General features: G+C 33.7%; 1 long non-coding RNA gene across 24 annotated transcripts in view; it reads left to right on the top strand.

Annotated features, from left to right (window-relative positions):
• The window catches only part of LOC309660117, a 187,477-nt gene that overhangs the window by 68,083 nt on the left and 105,132 nt on the right, over positions 1-14,262 (top strand). For 3 of the 24 annotated variants that reach the window (XR_014263165.1, XR_014263166.1, XR_014263167.1), the window contains one exon: positions 5,177-13,018. The exons of the other annotated variants lie outside the window; for them this stretch is intronic. This is a non-coding gene — a long non-coding RNA (uncharacterized lncRNA). Of the gene's footprint in view, positions 1-5,176; positions 13,019-14,262 lie in introns of those variants that run through there. 24 annotated transcript variants of the gene reach the window in all.

Below are 14,262 nucleotides of genomic sequence, written 5' to 3'. Positions count from 1 at the left end.
ACAGTTATTAGGATTACAATTTAATTCAATTTAAACAGAAGATATTAACTGATTTGAAATTTCAGAATCATTACTCCTAAATGAAAAAAAAAAAACGTGTTTGGTGGAATGGGGAAAAAAGAGCTCTCATATTATCATGACTCCATAAATACACACTTTAGAACAAACTCTGGATAAATGTACATTTTCTTCGATACGGTTCAAATTTTAGAATGACTTTCCCACTTAAAAGACAATGTTGAAACTGAGTAGTTTATCTCTTAAAATCCACCAGTTGCTCAGAATCACTGACAATTAATTTAACTATATATCTGGTCTATTCTACAATATTTTGTATTTTTCTTGCTTTCAAGATTTCTAACTGACTTTCTTTGCCATATTGGGAGAAGGAATGCTTGCTTTCTTAACCAAATTCTTAATATTATTTCATCTTAACATCAATTTTTTCCATCTCCTATCCATTCCATCTTTTCTTTGGAATTTATAGGCCAATGGGCTTCCTTGACAATTTGACTGATTCTTTAATTTTTGTATCATAACTTTCTCATTTGACTTCTTGGAATTTTTGTTTCTTTCTCTCTCTCTCCTTTTTTTTTTTTTTTAAGTACCTTTATGCAATGCTGAAGATGATTAGTTTTCAATTTTTGGAATCTTCTTTAAAGAAAGCATGGAAGATTTAATTATGCTTACAGAACACAGTGTAAATGAATTGTTATCAAACTTGAAAAATAAATTAGGTTCCTAGACCCAATTCCAGTGTTTGGAGTTGAACACCAGCAGGGTGTCTAAGAATTTAACTCACTTCTGACCCCATCTACCTGGAAATAGAACCAAGTTTTATAGGGTAAGGGCTCAGAGCCACAAGACTGCTCTCCTCCGCCACTTCAGATGCCAGTCACAATCCCAGGTTGTTACCCGTACTTCTGACCCATTGGCTATAAATCAGATCTTCCCAAGTCCCCCTCCTTGGGTTAATTAATTTGCTAGTGCAGCTCACAGAACTCAGAGAAACATTTTACTTACTAGATTACCAATTAACTATAAAAGGATATACTCAGGAACAGACAGATGGAAGAGATGCATAGAGCAAGCAGTGTGGCAAAGGGCTCATAGCCTACATGCCCTCTCCAGGTGCACCCCTCTCCCTGAATCTCCATGTGTTTACCAAGCCCAAAGCTCTCCAAACACCATCCCTTTGGGTTTTTATGGAGGTTTTATTACATAGGCATGACTCGTTAAATCTTTGACCATTGGTGATTGAACTCAATCTCCAGTGCCATTTTCCTCCCCAGAGGTCAGGTGTTTACCCACCCCAAAGTTCTCTAAACGCCAGCCATTTGGATTTTTATGGAGGTTTTATTACATAGGCATAACTCATTAAATCTTTGGCCATTGGTGATTGAACTCAGTCTCCAGTGCCTTTTTCCTCCTCAGAGGTCAGGGGTTGGAACTTTCAGTTCTAATCACATGGTTGGCTCCATTGGCAACCAGCCTCCATTCTTAAAAGGTTTCCAAAATCACCTCATTCACATAACAAAAGACACCTTTATCAACCTCAGCACTTAGGGAATTCCAAGGGTTTTGAAAGCCAAGAGCCAGGAACCATGGATGAAGATCAAACATATATGAGGAATATATTTTGGTCATCTGAATGACCAAATATATATTTCTTATAAATCACAATATTACAACAACAAAATGTCTACTTCATAGAAGTTGGAAAGAAAATGTGGGAAAAGTGGAAACAGAATTAAAGGACCTGTTATTTTCATCTTACAGATCTACTCTAGATTCTGTCTATAATTGATAGAAAAATATTTACATATAGTATTAACTTTTCAAAGGTAGTCACAAAAGTCTAAAATATGAATATAGATGCCTATGTGATAGGGCAATAGAAGATGGCAAAAACTGATAAATCATACACAGTGATAACAGCATATTTTTTAGCTAGATGGATATAAACAACAACAAAAGTGAAGTATGGATGGTTTTGTAGAACAGGAATAAGCATTAGGAAACTATTGATTTACTTACAAGCCATTCTGTATTATTGGATATTTTTGAAATTTTGTGTGTGTTTTGATTTCGTACACAAACATTTACACACAGGCACACACGCATAGCACAGGGAGATCAGTTTGGTGCTTTGTGACGACCTAGAGTGGTGGGATAGGGAGGGTGGGAGGGAAGCTCAAGAGGGAGGGGATATGGGGATTTATGCATATGGCTGATTCACTTTGTTGTACAACAGAAACTAACACAGTATTGTGAAGCAATTATACTCCAATAAAGATCTATTTAAAAAAATGTTATAGAGGTAGATTTTGGCAGATGAATGTATTACTTTGGATTTTCCCAGAGGTTGACAGAGTGGGAAAGAGTCCTCTATTAAATTAATAAATCAATATTTAGTAAATAAATATTTAGTGCATACATATTCCATATAAAGGCAATATATCAGTGCTGGAAATACAAATTTACATAAGCAGAAACCATGCTCTTAAGAAATTAATAACTGTGGATGAGTATGTATATTAACAAATGCCACACTTGTGATAAGCATATAATACAGTTAAGAGTGGAAAAGAATGAAAACATGCAACAGGCAGTGGTTAATTCCTAACATATATATTTTGAGGCTATGCATGGCCAAATTATCATGTCACTCTTTTAATAATTTCCTTCATTGCTCTCATAACTATCTAATATTTTCTTTGGTTTATTATTTACTCATTTATTTATTGTGAAATTTTTCTTAAAAATTAAAACTTTCTGACAGTGGAAACTTCATCCATTGTCGGTCTTCAACACATAGAGCAGTTTCTTTGGTAAATAGTAGGCTCTCAATAAGGCTTTATTGAGTGAAAAAATTATGTCAATTGGAAAATGCTATATATGCATGGCATAGTATGGTATATACAAATAGAAATTATATATATATTTATTTATATAATACATAGATTATTTACTTTAAAGATAATATCTTGTACATATATACATTATATATATATAGAGAGAGAGAGATTATTTATATTAAAGGAAGTGATTCACCCGACTGTGGGAATTGTCAAGTTCAAAATATGTAAGGTAAGCCAGGAGCAGGCTGGAAATTCAGGTAAGAGTTGATAACACATTCATTATACCCCAGTTTTATTGAGATATAGTTGACGTATATTATGTAAGTTTAAGGCGTACAACGTGATGATTTGTTATATGTATATATTGCAAAATGATTACTGCAATAATGTTAGTTAACATATCCATCACCTCACATAATTTTCATTTTGATTATTGTGGTGAGAATATTTAAGATCACTCTGAGCAACTTTCAAGTATAAACCACAATATTGCTAACTATAGTCATCATACTGTATTAGATCCCCAGAACTTATTCAACTTAAAACTGGAAGTTTGTACCCTTTGACCAACATCTTCTAATTTCCCCGCAAAGCCCCTATTCCACCCCTGGCAACCACCAATTAACTCTCTGTTTCTATGAATTCAGCTCTTTTAGATTCCACACATAAGTGAGATCATACAGTATTTGTGACTTATTTCACTTAGCTTAATGCCAAGTTTATCCATGTTGTCAAAAATGGCAGGATTTCCTTCTTTTTTATGGCTCTGTATTATTTTATATAAATATATGTATATACAATTTCTATTATATATAACACAGTTGTATATATGGATATAATATATATATAATAGACAAGAATATATTTATGTGTGTGTGTGTTTTATCCATTCATCCATCCACAGACACTTTGTTTTCATGTCTTGGCTATTGTGAATAATTCTGTAACAAACATGGGAGTGCAGATATCTCTTCAAGATTGAGATTTCATTTCCTTCAGATATATACCCAGCAGTGGAATTGCTGGATAATATGGTAGTTCTATTTTTAATTCTTTGAGGCGGCCTCTGTATTGTTTTTCACAGTGACTGTACCAATTTACATTTCCTCCAATAGTGCACAAGTGTTCTCTTCTTTCTATATCCTCTCCAGCACTTATTTTCTTTTGTCTTTTTGATAATAGCCATTCTAAGAGGTGTGAGGTAATATTTAATTGTGGTTTTGATTTGATTTTCCCTGATGCTTACTGATGTTGAGCACCTTTTCATGAACCTGCTGGCAATGCATTCTTGAGACAGAATTACCCAGGGCAGACCGAAAAGGCTAAAAAATCAGGTAAGGGTCCTACGTTGCAGTCTCTAGGGACCTCAGTCTTTGCTCTTAAAGGATTCAACTGATTAGACAAGGCCTGCTCACATTATGGAGGGTAATTTGATTTACTCAAAGTCCACTAATTTAAATATTAATTACATCTAAAAAATTTTTATCGCAGAAACATCGACACTGCTATTTGATTAAAAAAAAAAAAAATTGGGCACAATGACCAAGCAAAATTGACAAATAAAATTAACCATTATGATATATAATAGGAAAAATGCTCTCAAGTTTTAAAATTGAAATAAACACTTATGTAGAACAAATACTGTTCTAAACCTTATAAATATTAGTTAATTTAATCATCATACATCATATATCTCTATAAGGTAACAACTACCATTTCCCCCACTTTAAAGATTTGGGGGGGGGGAGTGGGGTGTTGGTTAATAACTTGTCCAAGATGAAAAGATAGAGCTGGGATTCAAACTCAGTCTTGCTTCAACTACCATACTGTATTGCCTCCTGGATGATCAAGCTTGAAACAACTGTCTCTTAAGAGCAGAAATAAAAATTAGAAGCGTTCTCTACCCTTCTCATTAAAGTATATATACACACATAATATTTGAATCTGTATGAGACTGACTCCACAGGAAAATCTATATTCCAAGGACATTTCCAGTTCGTCAAGAAGTTGAAGCACCAATGGTTAATCTAACTCACTCTGTTCCTTTTTACATATTTTAAATTGATAGCAGCATTTTAAAGTAAAAGGACATCCTTAAAATAGAGTGGAAAAAATAAAACCAAAGTGGCAGTCACTGAGGAGTAGCAAAGGGTTGGGACTGCATCAGTCTCCACTCCATAGCTTAGGTTGCCCAAATGTTATATATACTCTTGCTAAAACAAAGTTCAATTTGCACAATTTGTAGGTTTAAATCATTGTGTTCTTACTGTTTAGTATGAAAATAGAGAATTAACTGTGTTTTTTTCTTCTTTTAGGGGTGACTGACATTGCCAGCAATGCAATCTGTCCTCCTACAAAAGAAGGAAAAACATCAGATGGCTCTATATTTGGCTGCATATAAAGTTCACTGAATGTGATAATTTTTTGCTTTTCTTCTTTTATATTTGTTTTATTATGTGCCTGCTGTGTTCTCAATGTCTTGGACCTGGATCCTCTAAATTTAGAGTTTTTTTAATTTCAATTTATCTTCTGGGGGGCATTTCAACTCACACTAAGACAATCTAAACTTATGTTTCGTTCACTTTGACTGACACAACATATTTATTTTCTTTACTACTTTGGTACAATTTCTTGTCCCCCAAGTTTATAACATCAGAGGTGCTGGCAGGAAGTATCCAAAATGACATCACCCTCAAAGATCACTAAAGCCATATGTTATCTGTTCCTAATTGAAAACACTTTATCATGCCAGATACAGATTGAGTGTGCTCTGCTTCCCAAGTTTGATTTTATGTTTTCTGAAAGTCAGGTGCATCTGGTGGTTATATTCTGACAGAAGAGCTTCTTGTATTCCCATGTAGCATTGTATAGACATCATAGATTTACAGTGTATTGAAATGGACGCAACTGACTCTTGTTTTTGTTCAATGTTAAAGACAGTATGAGTAAAGCAAACTTTTCCAAGTGTTTATAAACTAGTAACACATGGCATGAAGTTGTTCCACTCATTTACTTGTATCAGCATGTTTTTTAGTACGAGATGGAAATTAAATAATGAAATATACTAAAGTCATTGAAGATACACGTTTCTTAATTTAAAATATCGTGAAGTTCCTGAGATTTCAGAATGAATCCTAGGAACAAAACAGTAAACAAATAATTAATAGCCAAACTTTCTCTTACTGAAAAGAATGGTGGGCTGTGGTTTTAGAATTTAATAAAACATGATTCTTTATGTAGACTGACTCTAAGGTTTGTTCCAAGGGTATAACTTAATAATGTTATACTTATTGCCCATTTCTCTCTGTTACCATTGAGACAATATTTTTAATTAATTTTTTTCTACATATTGTGTGTGCACTTTAATCAAATATATCTAAACAACAGGTAGAATATTTTGTCTTCTTTAAAGAAAAAACATCCTGATGATTTCTTATGAAGAACCAACTGCTATTTAATCATTTCTAATTATATGACTGATACTGGAAACTTTTAAAACGATCACCTTAGTGGAATGAGGAGTAGAACAATTCTCCCTTGAGGGACTTATCCACCCCTCTACTGTGCCTAAATTATTTCCTCGTAAGTGGCCTCCTATCACCTATTTTTGCAGTCTCGCCACATGTTCTCTGAATGCAGCCTGAGTGATCTTTATAAGAGAGAAAAATCTGATCATGTGACAGTTCTGGCAAACTCCTTTTATAGCTCTTCATGGCCTTCAGGATAAGAATTGAAATTCCTGACACACATACATGTTCTGATTCCTGCCCAAATCTCTAAACTCAAATTGGCACCTACTTTGCCTTCATCTCTGAAGGTTCAGTACACTGGCCTCTACTTCGCACTCATCCACAGTTCATTTGTATTAAAACTTCAAATTTTAGTTCAAATGTCACTTTCCAAGAAAGCTTTTTCTGACTCATTAGATTAACGCAGTGTTCTCAATTTTATGCCATTATTTTTACCTTCATATTATTTATCACAGTTGTCGTTAAGTTAAAAAAAAATATCGATTAAGAGCTAGTCATCTCAAAGGACTATAGGTCCATGAGGGCAGGGTCTCTGTCTGATTTTCGTGATTTCCTATAACCCAAGCACCAAGCACAATGATGGTCACATATAAAACACCTAATAAAAATGAACAGAATCACTATGCAGAAAGAATAGGAGGTTTGGGGATTCTAGGTGACTTACCCAAAGTTATGTAGCTATACATAGTGGAACCAGGAATTATATCCAGAACTACCTGACTAAATTTCTAAGCTAGTTAATGTGTGATTCCACCTCAAACACTAATTGGTCATGATGTCTTTATTTTAAAATGCTTTGGCATAGACATAGTGATTTTAATCTGTGCTCATTAATTGAAACTTCAATGCTAAAGTAATTAGTTGTCTAATTGGGTGTTCCCAATCTCAGAATAGACAATTAGTATTATATCAGAAACCCAACACACATGAAGCTTCAGCTACCGTATTCACATAATACTTCACATTTTACAGGAAGTACATTTAAAAAGAGCTTTTATTGTTGGTTAAAAATGTATTCAAACTATGAATTTTAGTTAAAATATCTTAAAGGCATTTTCTACTCTTGCATGAACAGGATAGCAATCTCCAATGTGATGTGTAGCTAGAACATTAGGGTTATGTCTCTAAGTTTTGTTTTCTTTTTTTTCCCCAAGTCATTGAATTACGAGGATTTCTGGATGCCTGATGCAGAGAATAAGGGTAATAAAATACTGTCTCTAGTGAACCTTTAATGTAAGGATATGGATGGAGCCCCACAGAAGGACAAAGACCTGTAACTTCATAGAGCTCACAAAACACATATTCTGAACTAGTTTGTGTATTAGTCTTCACATGAGGCAGAATATGGTCTTCAAGCTTCTTTCCTTATAACCTTCTAGTAAGGTTGTGGTAATCTCTCTCTCATCTCCAAAGTCTTTGGGGAATGTCATTATCTTCCATATAAAACCTAAGAGATGTGTACAAACAAACTGATTCAGATAAGTCTTAAACTACTGTGTCAAAAGCCCTGGGCTAAATGCATAATAGGACCATCAACCAATATAGGTCTTCACAGGGCAAGAATAAATTGGTGGGAGAGATTTAAGCTTGTTGAATTTTAAGTCTGTTTTGAAAATCTAGCTGAGAACATTTTGAGTTAGACATATGTGTATGGAACTAAAAACTAAAAAGCTCTATTTAGAGATTTGAAAAATATTAATAAACAAGTGGATACAGAAGCAGCTAGACTCTCCAGGGAAACTGCTAATAATAAGAAAAGATAATGGCCAGAGACCAGGGGTCGCCAATAAGATTGTTGTTTTCCCAAAGTTAAAGACCATGGTCTGTTTTTAATGGAAGCATTTTAAAAAGTCTAAGACATTTTTCAAAGTACTTAATAAATGTTTGTAATGAATAAATAAATAAACCAACTTAGCAACAATTAAGAGAGAATTAATTGGTCTTTATTACTAAACAGAAAAGTTTGCTGGAAAGTCTGTGTAGGTAAGGAGTCATTTTTATGATATTATATTGCTTTGATTATAAAAAGTCTTGATTTTGTATAGCAGCGAATACTTTTTAAAACCTTTTCATTTGTATTTAATACTTTACTTGTACTGTTAAAATATTTTATTTACTAGTTCAAGTGTATTTGAAACGATTTGTTATATTTTAAATTGAAAAAAATATTTCTCCACTCTGCATTTATTGTCCCAAAGCAGAATTCATGTGAGAAATCACATTTTAGTTCAGAAATATTAAAAGAAAAAAAAACTATGCATAAATCATTTTAACAATGAAAAGTCATTAACTTAAATTGTTGTGTATATTTCTTCCTAGCTAGGCATTTTAAAAAATATTATTGAAATAAGTAAATAAAGATGTATTTCTGATCTAGATAATCAGAAATGTAGAAGACCAAGAAGAAAAACATTATAAAAAGCTCAGGCTGTTATTTTAATTTTCAAATTATTAAAAATAATAATTGTTTTTTAGCATCCAAACTGCCTCTGTACAGAAAATTATACTTGCATGAGAGTAGGCAAAGTGTTTATACTATTCCCAGAGTAAAGTGGATTTATATATCTAAGATGCATGTGAAAAAAATCACAGTCTCTGTCAATGTCATGGACCTAGATCAAAGTATTTAATTATTAGTGTACCAGCATACCTCAGTATAAGTCGATCTCACATAAAAAGTTGTTCATTTGCATGAATCTCAAAGTTCACATTATTTTTAAAGCCTAAGATAATGAGCTAAATTTAAAATGTTCCTTAAATTGTAGAGGAAATTGTTATATTATTTTGCTCAACTCTTAGACTGTATGATTTTAGGAACTACAGTCAATATATATAGCTTAAAGGAAAGATTTTGATTTTAATTTTTACCACAGTGTGTGTATAATCAGTACTATTATTATTTGTTCCTGTATTAAGATTTTACTGAGATATACTTAGCACTGTGCTAGGGGACTGCAGTTTTAAAATTGAATAAAAAGAAATATATGATTTTTTTCCCTCAAGGAGCTTACACGTGGAAATGTCTTTAGTAGACTGGTTCTGTGTGATTTTAAACACAAAGCCTGTATACTGGAATTTCTCATACTCAGAAATCCACACTCCAACAGTTGCACAGTTCTGAAGAAGCTTGATGCCCCAAATGAATTAATATTTTAATGTCTGATCAAAAGCAAAACTTAATTTCTAAACACTGTTGAATAATTTTGATTTACAAAGGGTTGAATAATGGCTCTGGTTACCTATTGCTGTGTAACAAATCACCCCCTAACTAAATGGTATTAAAAATAATCGTATTTTGCCTATAGATTGTATGGGTCAAGAATTCATAGAAGACAGGCAGGACTTTGTCTGGAAGAAGATAGAATTTTGTCTGCTCCATAATGATTGGGGCCTTAACACAGAAGACTCAGATACTTGGATGTGGCTGAAAAAGCTAGAGGCTGAATGATCTAGAAGTTTTTTCACTCACATGTCAACTGACTGGGTTGGAATACTTTGAAGGCTGAGCTCAACTGGAACTCTTTACCATAACACCCATATGTGGTCTTTGCTTATAGTCTCCTCCCAGCATGGCAGCCTTAAGTTATTTGGATTTTGCATATCATGACCTAGGCTCAAAGAGTGAGTGTGCAAGTAAATAAGATAGAGCTGAATGGCCTTTGCCCAGCCTAGGAAGTCACATAATGTCACTTCAGCCATACTTTATTGGTTGAAGTTTTATAAGCCAAGCCAGATCCAAGGGGAGAGGACATAAACCCCACCTCTAGATAGGAAGAGTGTCAATTTCTGGCCATACTGTGAAACATACATACTCTTTCTATTCAACACTTGCAGAATATGTTATTTGTGAAGCTGATTAGCCCTCCAGAGCTGGAATAATATAAATTTTTATGCTGTGGTATGTGTTTGTGCTGTCCACCACATGAGTTGTTTTTCTGTCAAAGTTGAAAAATGTTTACTTTCTTTTGACATCTATTTGTGCAACAAAAATAAATAGCCAGATTACTTGGCCTGAAGGTGTTTTGGGAGCTGTCTACAAAGATGGAATAGCCATAGTATAGTGGCTATTTATTTGGGGTCAAACTCTCTGAGTTTAAATATCAGCTTGGAAAATAACTTGGAGAAGTTAAATTCTTTGTTCTTCAATTTCCTCACCATTATGTTGGAAGCTTAATTAGTACTAAATGCAGGGTTTCTGTGAGGATTAAATGAGATAGTATTAAAGGCACTTAACACAGCACCTTGTACTTGTAAAGAGCACAACCAATAGGGGCATTTCCTGGGTCAACAATACGATTCCCTTAGCAAGAGGAATTCTATTAATGAGCACAGATAAATAACTAGAAATCAGCCAACCTTGCACATTCTCTCTTCAGATTTGAAAGAAAGGAATCTATGCAGAAAAGAGCCTACAGAAAAACAGTTCTCTCACCTTAAATTTGGTTAGACTTTTATTTGAAACAAAACAAATTCCAATATCATTGAGAACAAAGTCTGGGCTCATGGAATGTCTTAGCTATTGGCTTTACTTAAAGTGTGATTTTTACATGTTTACTCTTCATTTGCCTCTGTGATTGAGTCTTGCTGGGTCAAATAGCTTCTCAATATGCATTTGGTCTACAGGAATCAGTGGCCGAGTATTTTCTTTATAATAGTTAACATATTGTAAAGTCTTCACTCCAAATATTCAGTTGGTTGAAGTTTACAGGGTGAATTTAGCAAATGTAGATCAGCCTGGTTGAGACTGTGCATACCTGGTGGGCAAAAGTGGAAAAGACTCCACAAATAGGCCGGCAGAGCTTGCCATTGGGAACTGTCTATGGAACCCGAATTTTTGAAATAGTGAACCACACCTATAATCAGCAAGTGCCTTACACTGTACTTTGGCATCATTGAAGTCCTTAATACCATCTGGAAAGGAAAGGAGCAAAAGGTTTCCTAGTAGGTGGCTTATAAAACTCTTAAGATATTTAGTGATCACATGTAATGTTTAAAATATTTAAGGCATATTTAAAGGAGCTATTTGAAGCACTCCAAATGATTACATCTCCTAATTCACCAAGCACTGGCAAGATTACGTTTTTAAAAAGCAAGACTGGTTTTGATTTATGAAGTGCAAAAAAGGCACCTGAAAAAAATATCTACTTGAAATTTTGTTTCTTTTTACAAAGACCTGAAAGACAGTTTTGTAAAAAATAAAAATAAAAAATAAAAAAACATAAAATAACATAAATTCTCTTGAGCTAATATTTTACATGCCAAGTAGAGCCCAGAGCTCATTTTTACAGCTGTTTTATGAGTCTTTAAAATAGTGATTTATAATGGAAAAAGTGACACAATCTTAATTATAACATGATGTACCAGGTATTATAATGAGCAAATATATTTTTCTCAAACATGCATAGCATTTAATTTTTGTGTTCCTTATGATTATAATTCTCAATTATGCCTAGATCCGTATCTGCAGAGTTTCTTTTCTTAATAACTATTATCTTCCCTTTAATTTTCTTTTTCTCAGTGATGAAAATGCTGCAGCAAAATATTCCTGAAAAAAATAAGACATCTAGTCTAACCACATCATAATATCAAAATATTATTAGGCAGTACAACATGCAAAATTCAGCAATTACACTATGACAATCATTTTCTGATTTTATCTTATAATTGTCCATTTTATCTACCAGTATTAGGCTCTGAGGTAGCACTAGCATACCCTTTCTAACAGCAGACATTGGTCATCTAACAGTGAGGTTTGCCACGGGGGGCATAAATGCTCTGAGAAGCCTTGATTTCCAGGGCCCTGACAAATACTGGGGACAGAAGGGCAACCAGAAACAGGACCCTGTTTCTTAAAGTAGAAGACAATCCCCATTGGTCCATCTACTTGCATAGGATCAGAACCAGCGAGGGAACTATAAAAGTATACCATTTGCATGGTCAGTATCTGCAGAGCATGTGTGATGTACTGGATTCTACAGTGCACAAATGTCTTAGTAACTAGAAATTGATTAGTAAATAGAAAAATCTTAGTAAAAGAAAAATGATTGTTAATGTGAGTGTCAGTGAATAGAGGCTTTATTTGTTGTGAAATTAGCAGTACATACTTCCATGATCTATAAATGAGTTAATTCCATAGTAATGCATATCCTACAATGTAACATTTTTTCCTTTAAAAGAATGCCATAATCACCATTCTTATAATTCCTAAAATAGAAATGGTTTTATGGAGTGCTTTGGTGTGAATATGGTACTAGTTTCCTTCTGTAGAATAAACCATTAAACGGCATGATTGTATATAAGTAATATGGTAATTCCCTCTGTGAGCCATCCTGAAATATAAAATAAAAATATGGTGTGCTTAATCATAACAAAATACAAACATTTAACAAAATAGAGGCATGCTTCTATGTATAAAACTCGAGGACTCAGAAGCTTATTCTTACAGATAAGTATTTTCTTACAGATATTTTCTTACTCAGTTTGGAAAGCAATGTTAATTGACAACTATTCTAACTTCCACAGAATGCCTCAGGTCATTTTGTAGACCATATCCTAGTTTCCTACCCACACTATTTAAATGTAGCCCAAAGCAATAATAACGCATTGCATAATAAAAATGTAAAAATATTTGTATAAAGCATCTTATTGTTAAAGCTACCAGCAAAACAATGGTCATATTATGGGTAGTCTGGATAAAGTTGGTTTGCAATGGGAATGCCCCTTAATTTAGTCATGTTTAGAGAAATGTGGGTAAATCAGATAGTTTTTCTGAACAATCTGTAATTCACTGAGTAGACTTTTAATTACTGATTAAGATCAGGAAATTACAAAGACTAGTTCAAATCATGGGAAAATATAAGAGAAAAAAAATCACCAATTTTTATAAGAAAAATTTGGATAAATATGATTTGAATTTTTCCATGGCAGTTCTATTTGCTGGTCTTCTGCAATTTCACTTCAAACACTAATACACTGTGGAGAACTTTTACAGTTTTTAAGTAGTGAATCTTTTATTTATTTATTTATTTATTTATTTATTTATTTTTTCCTTGATAGTACCTTTTTTTTTTTTAACATCTTTATTGGAGCATAATTGCTTTACAATGGTGTATTAGTTTCTGTTGTATAACAAAGTGAATCAGCTATACATATACATATATCCCCATATCTCCTCCCTCTTGCATCTCCCTCCCATCCTCCCTATCCCACCTTTCTAGGTGGACACTAAGCACTGAGCTGATCTCCCTGTGCTGTGCGGCTGTTTCTCACTAGCTATCTATTTTATGTTTGGTAGTGTATATATGTCCATGCCACTCTCTCACTTTGTCCCAGCTTACCCTTCCCCCTCCCTGTGTCCTCAAGTCCGTTCTCTATGTCTGCTTCTTTATTTCTGTCCTGCCCCTGGGTTCTTCAGAAACAGTTTTGGTTTTTTTTTTTTTTTTTTAGATTCCATATATGTGTGTTAGCATATGGTATTTGCTTTTGTCTTTCTGACTTACTTCACTCTGTATGACAGTCTCTAGGTCCATCCACCTCACTACAAATAACTCAATTTTGTTTCTTTTTATGGCTGAGTAATATTCCATTGTATATATGTGCCACATCTTTATCCATTCATCTGTCAATGGACACTTAGGTTGTTTTCATGTCCTGGCTATTGTAAATAGAGCTGCAATGAACATTGTGGTACATGACTCTTTTTGAATTATGGTTTTCTCAAGATATATGCCCAGTAGCGGGATTGCCAAGTCATATGGTAGTTCTATTTTTAGTTTTTTAGGGAACCTCCATACTGTTCTCCATTATGGCTGTATCAATTTACATTCCCACCAACAGTGCAAGAGGGTTCCCTTTTCTCCACACCATCTCCA

The sequence above is a fragment of the Balaenoptera physalus genome (assembly GCF_965194825.1).
Source record: "Balaenoptera physalus genome assembly, chromosome: 4".
NCBI lineage: Eukaryota > Metazoa > Chordata > Mammalia > Artiodactyla > Balaenopteridae > Balaenoptera > Balaenoptera physalus.
Note: the sequence above shows the minus strand (reverse complement) of the source record. Positions and strands in the feature narration are given on the sequence as shown.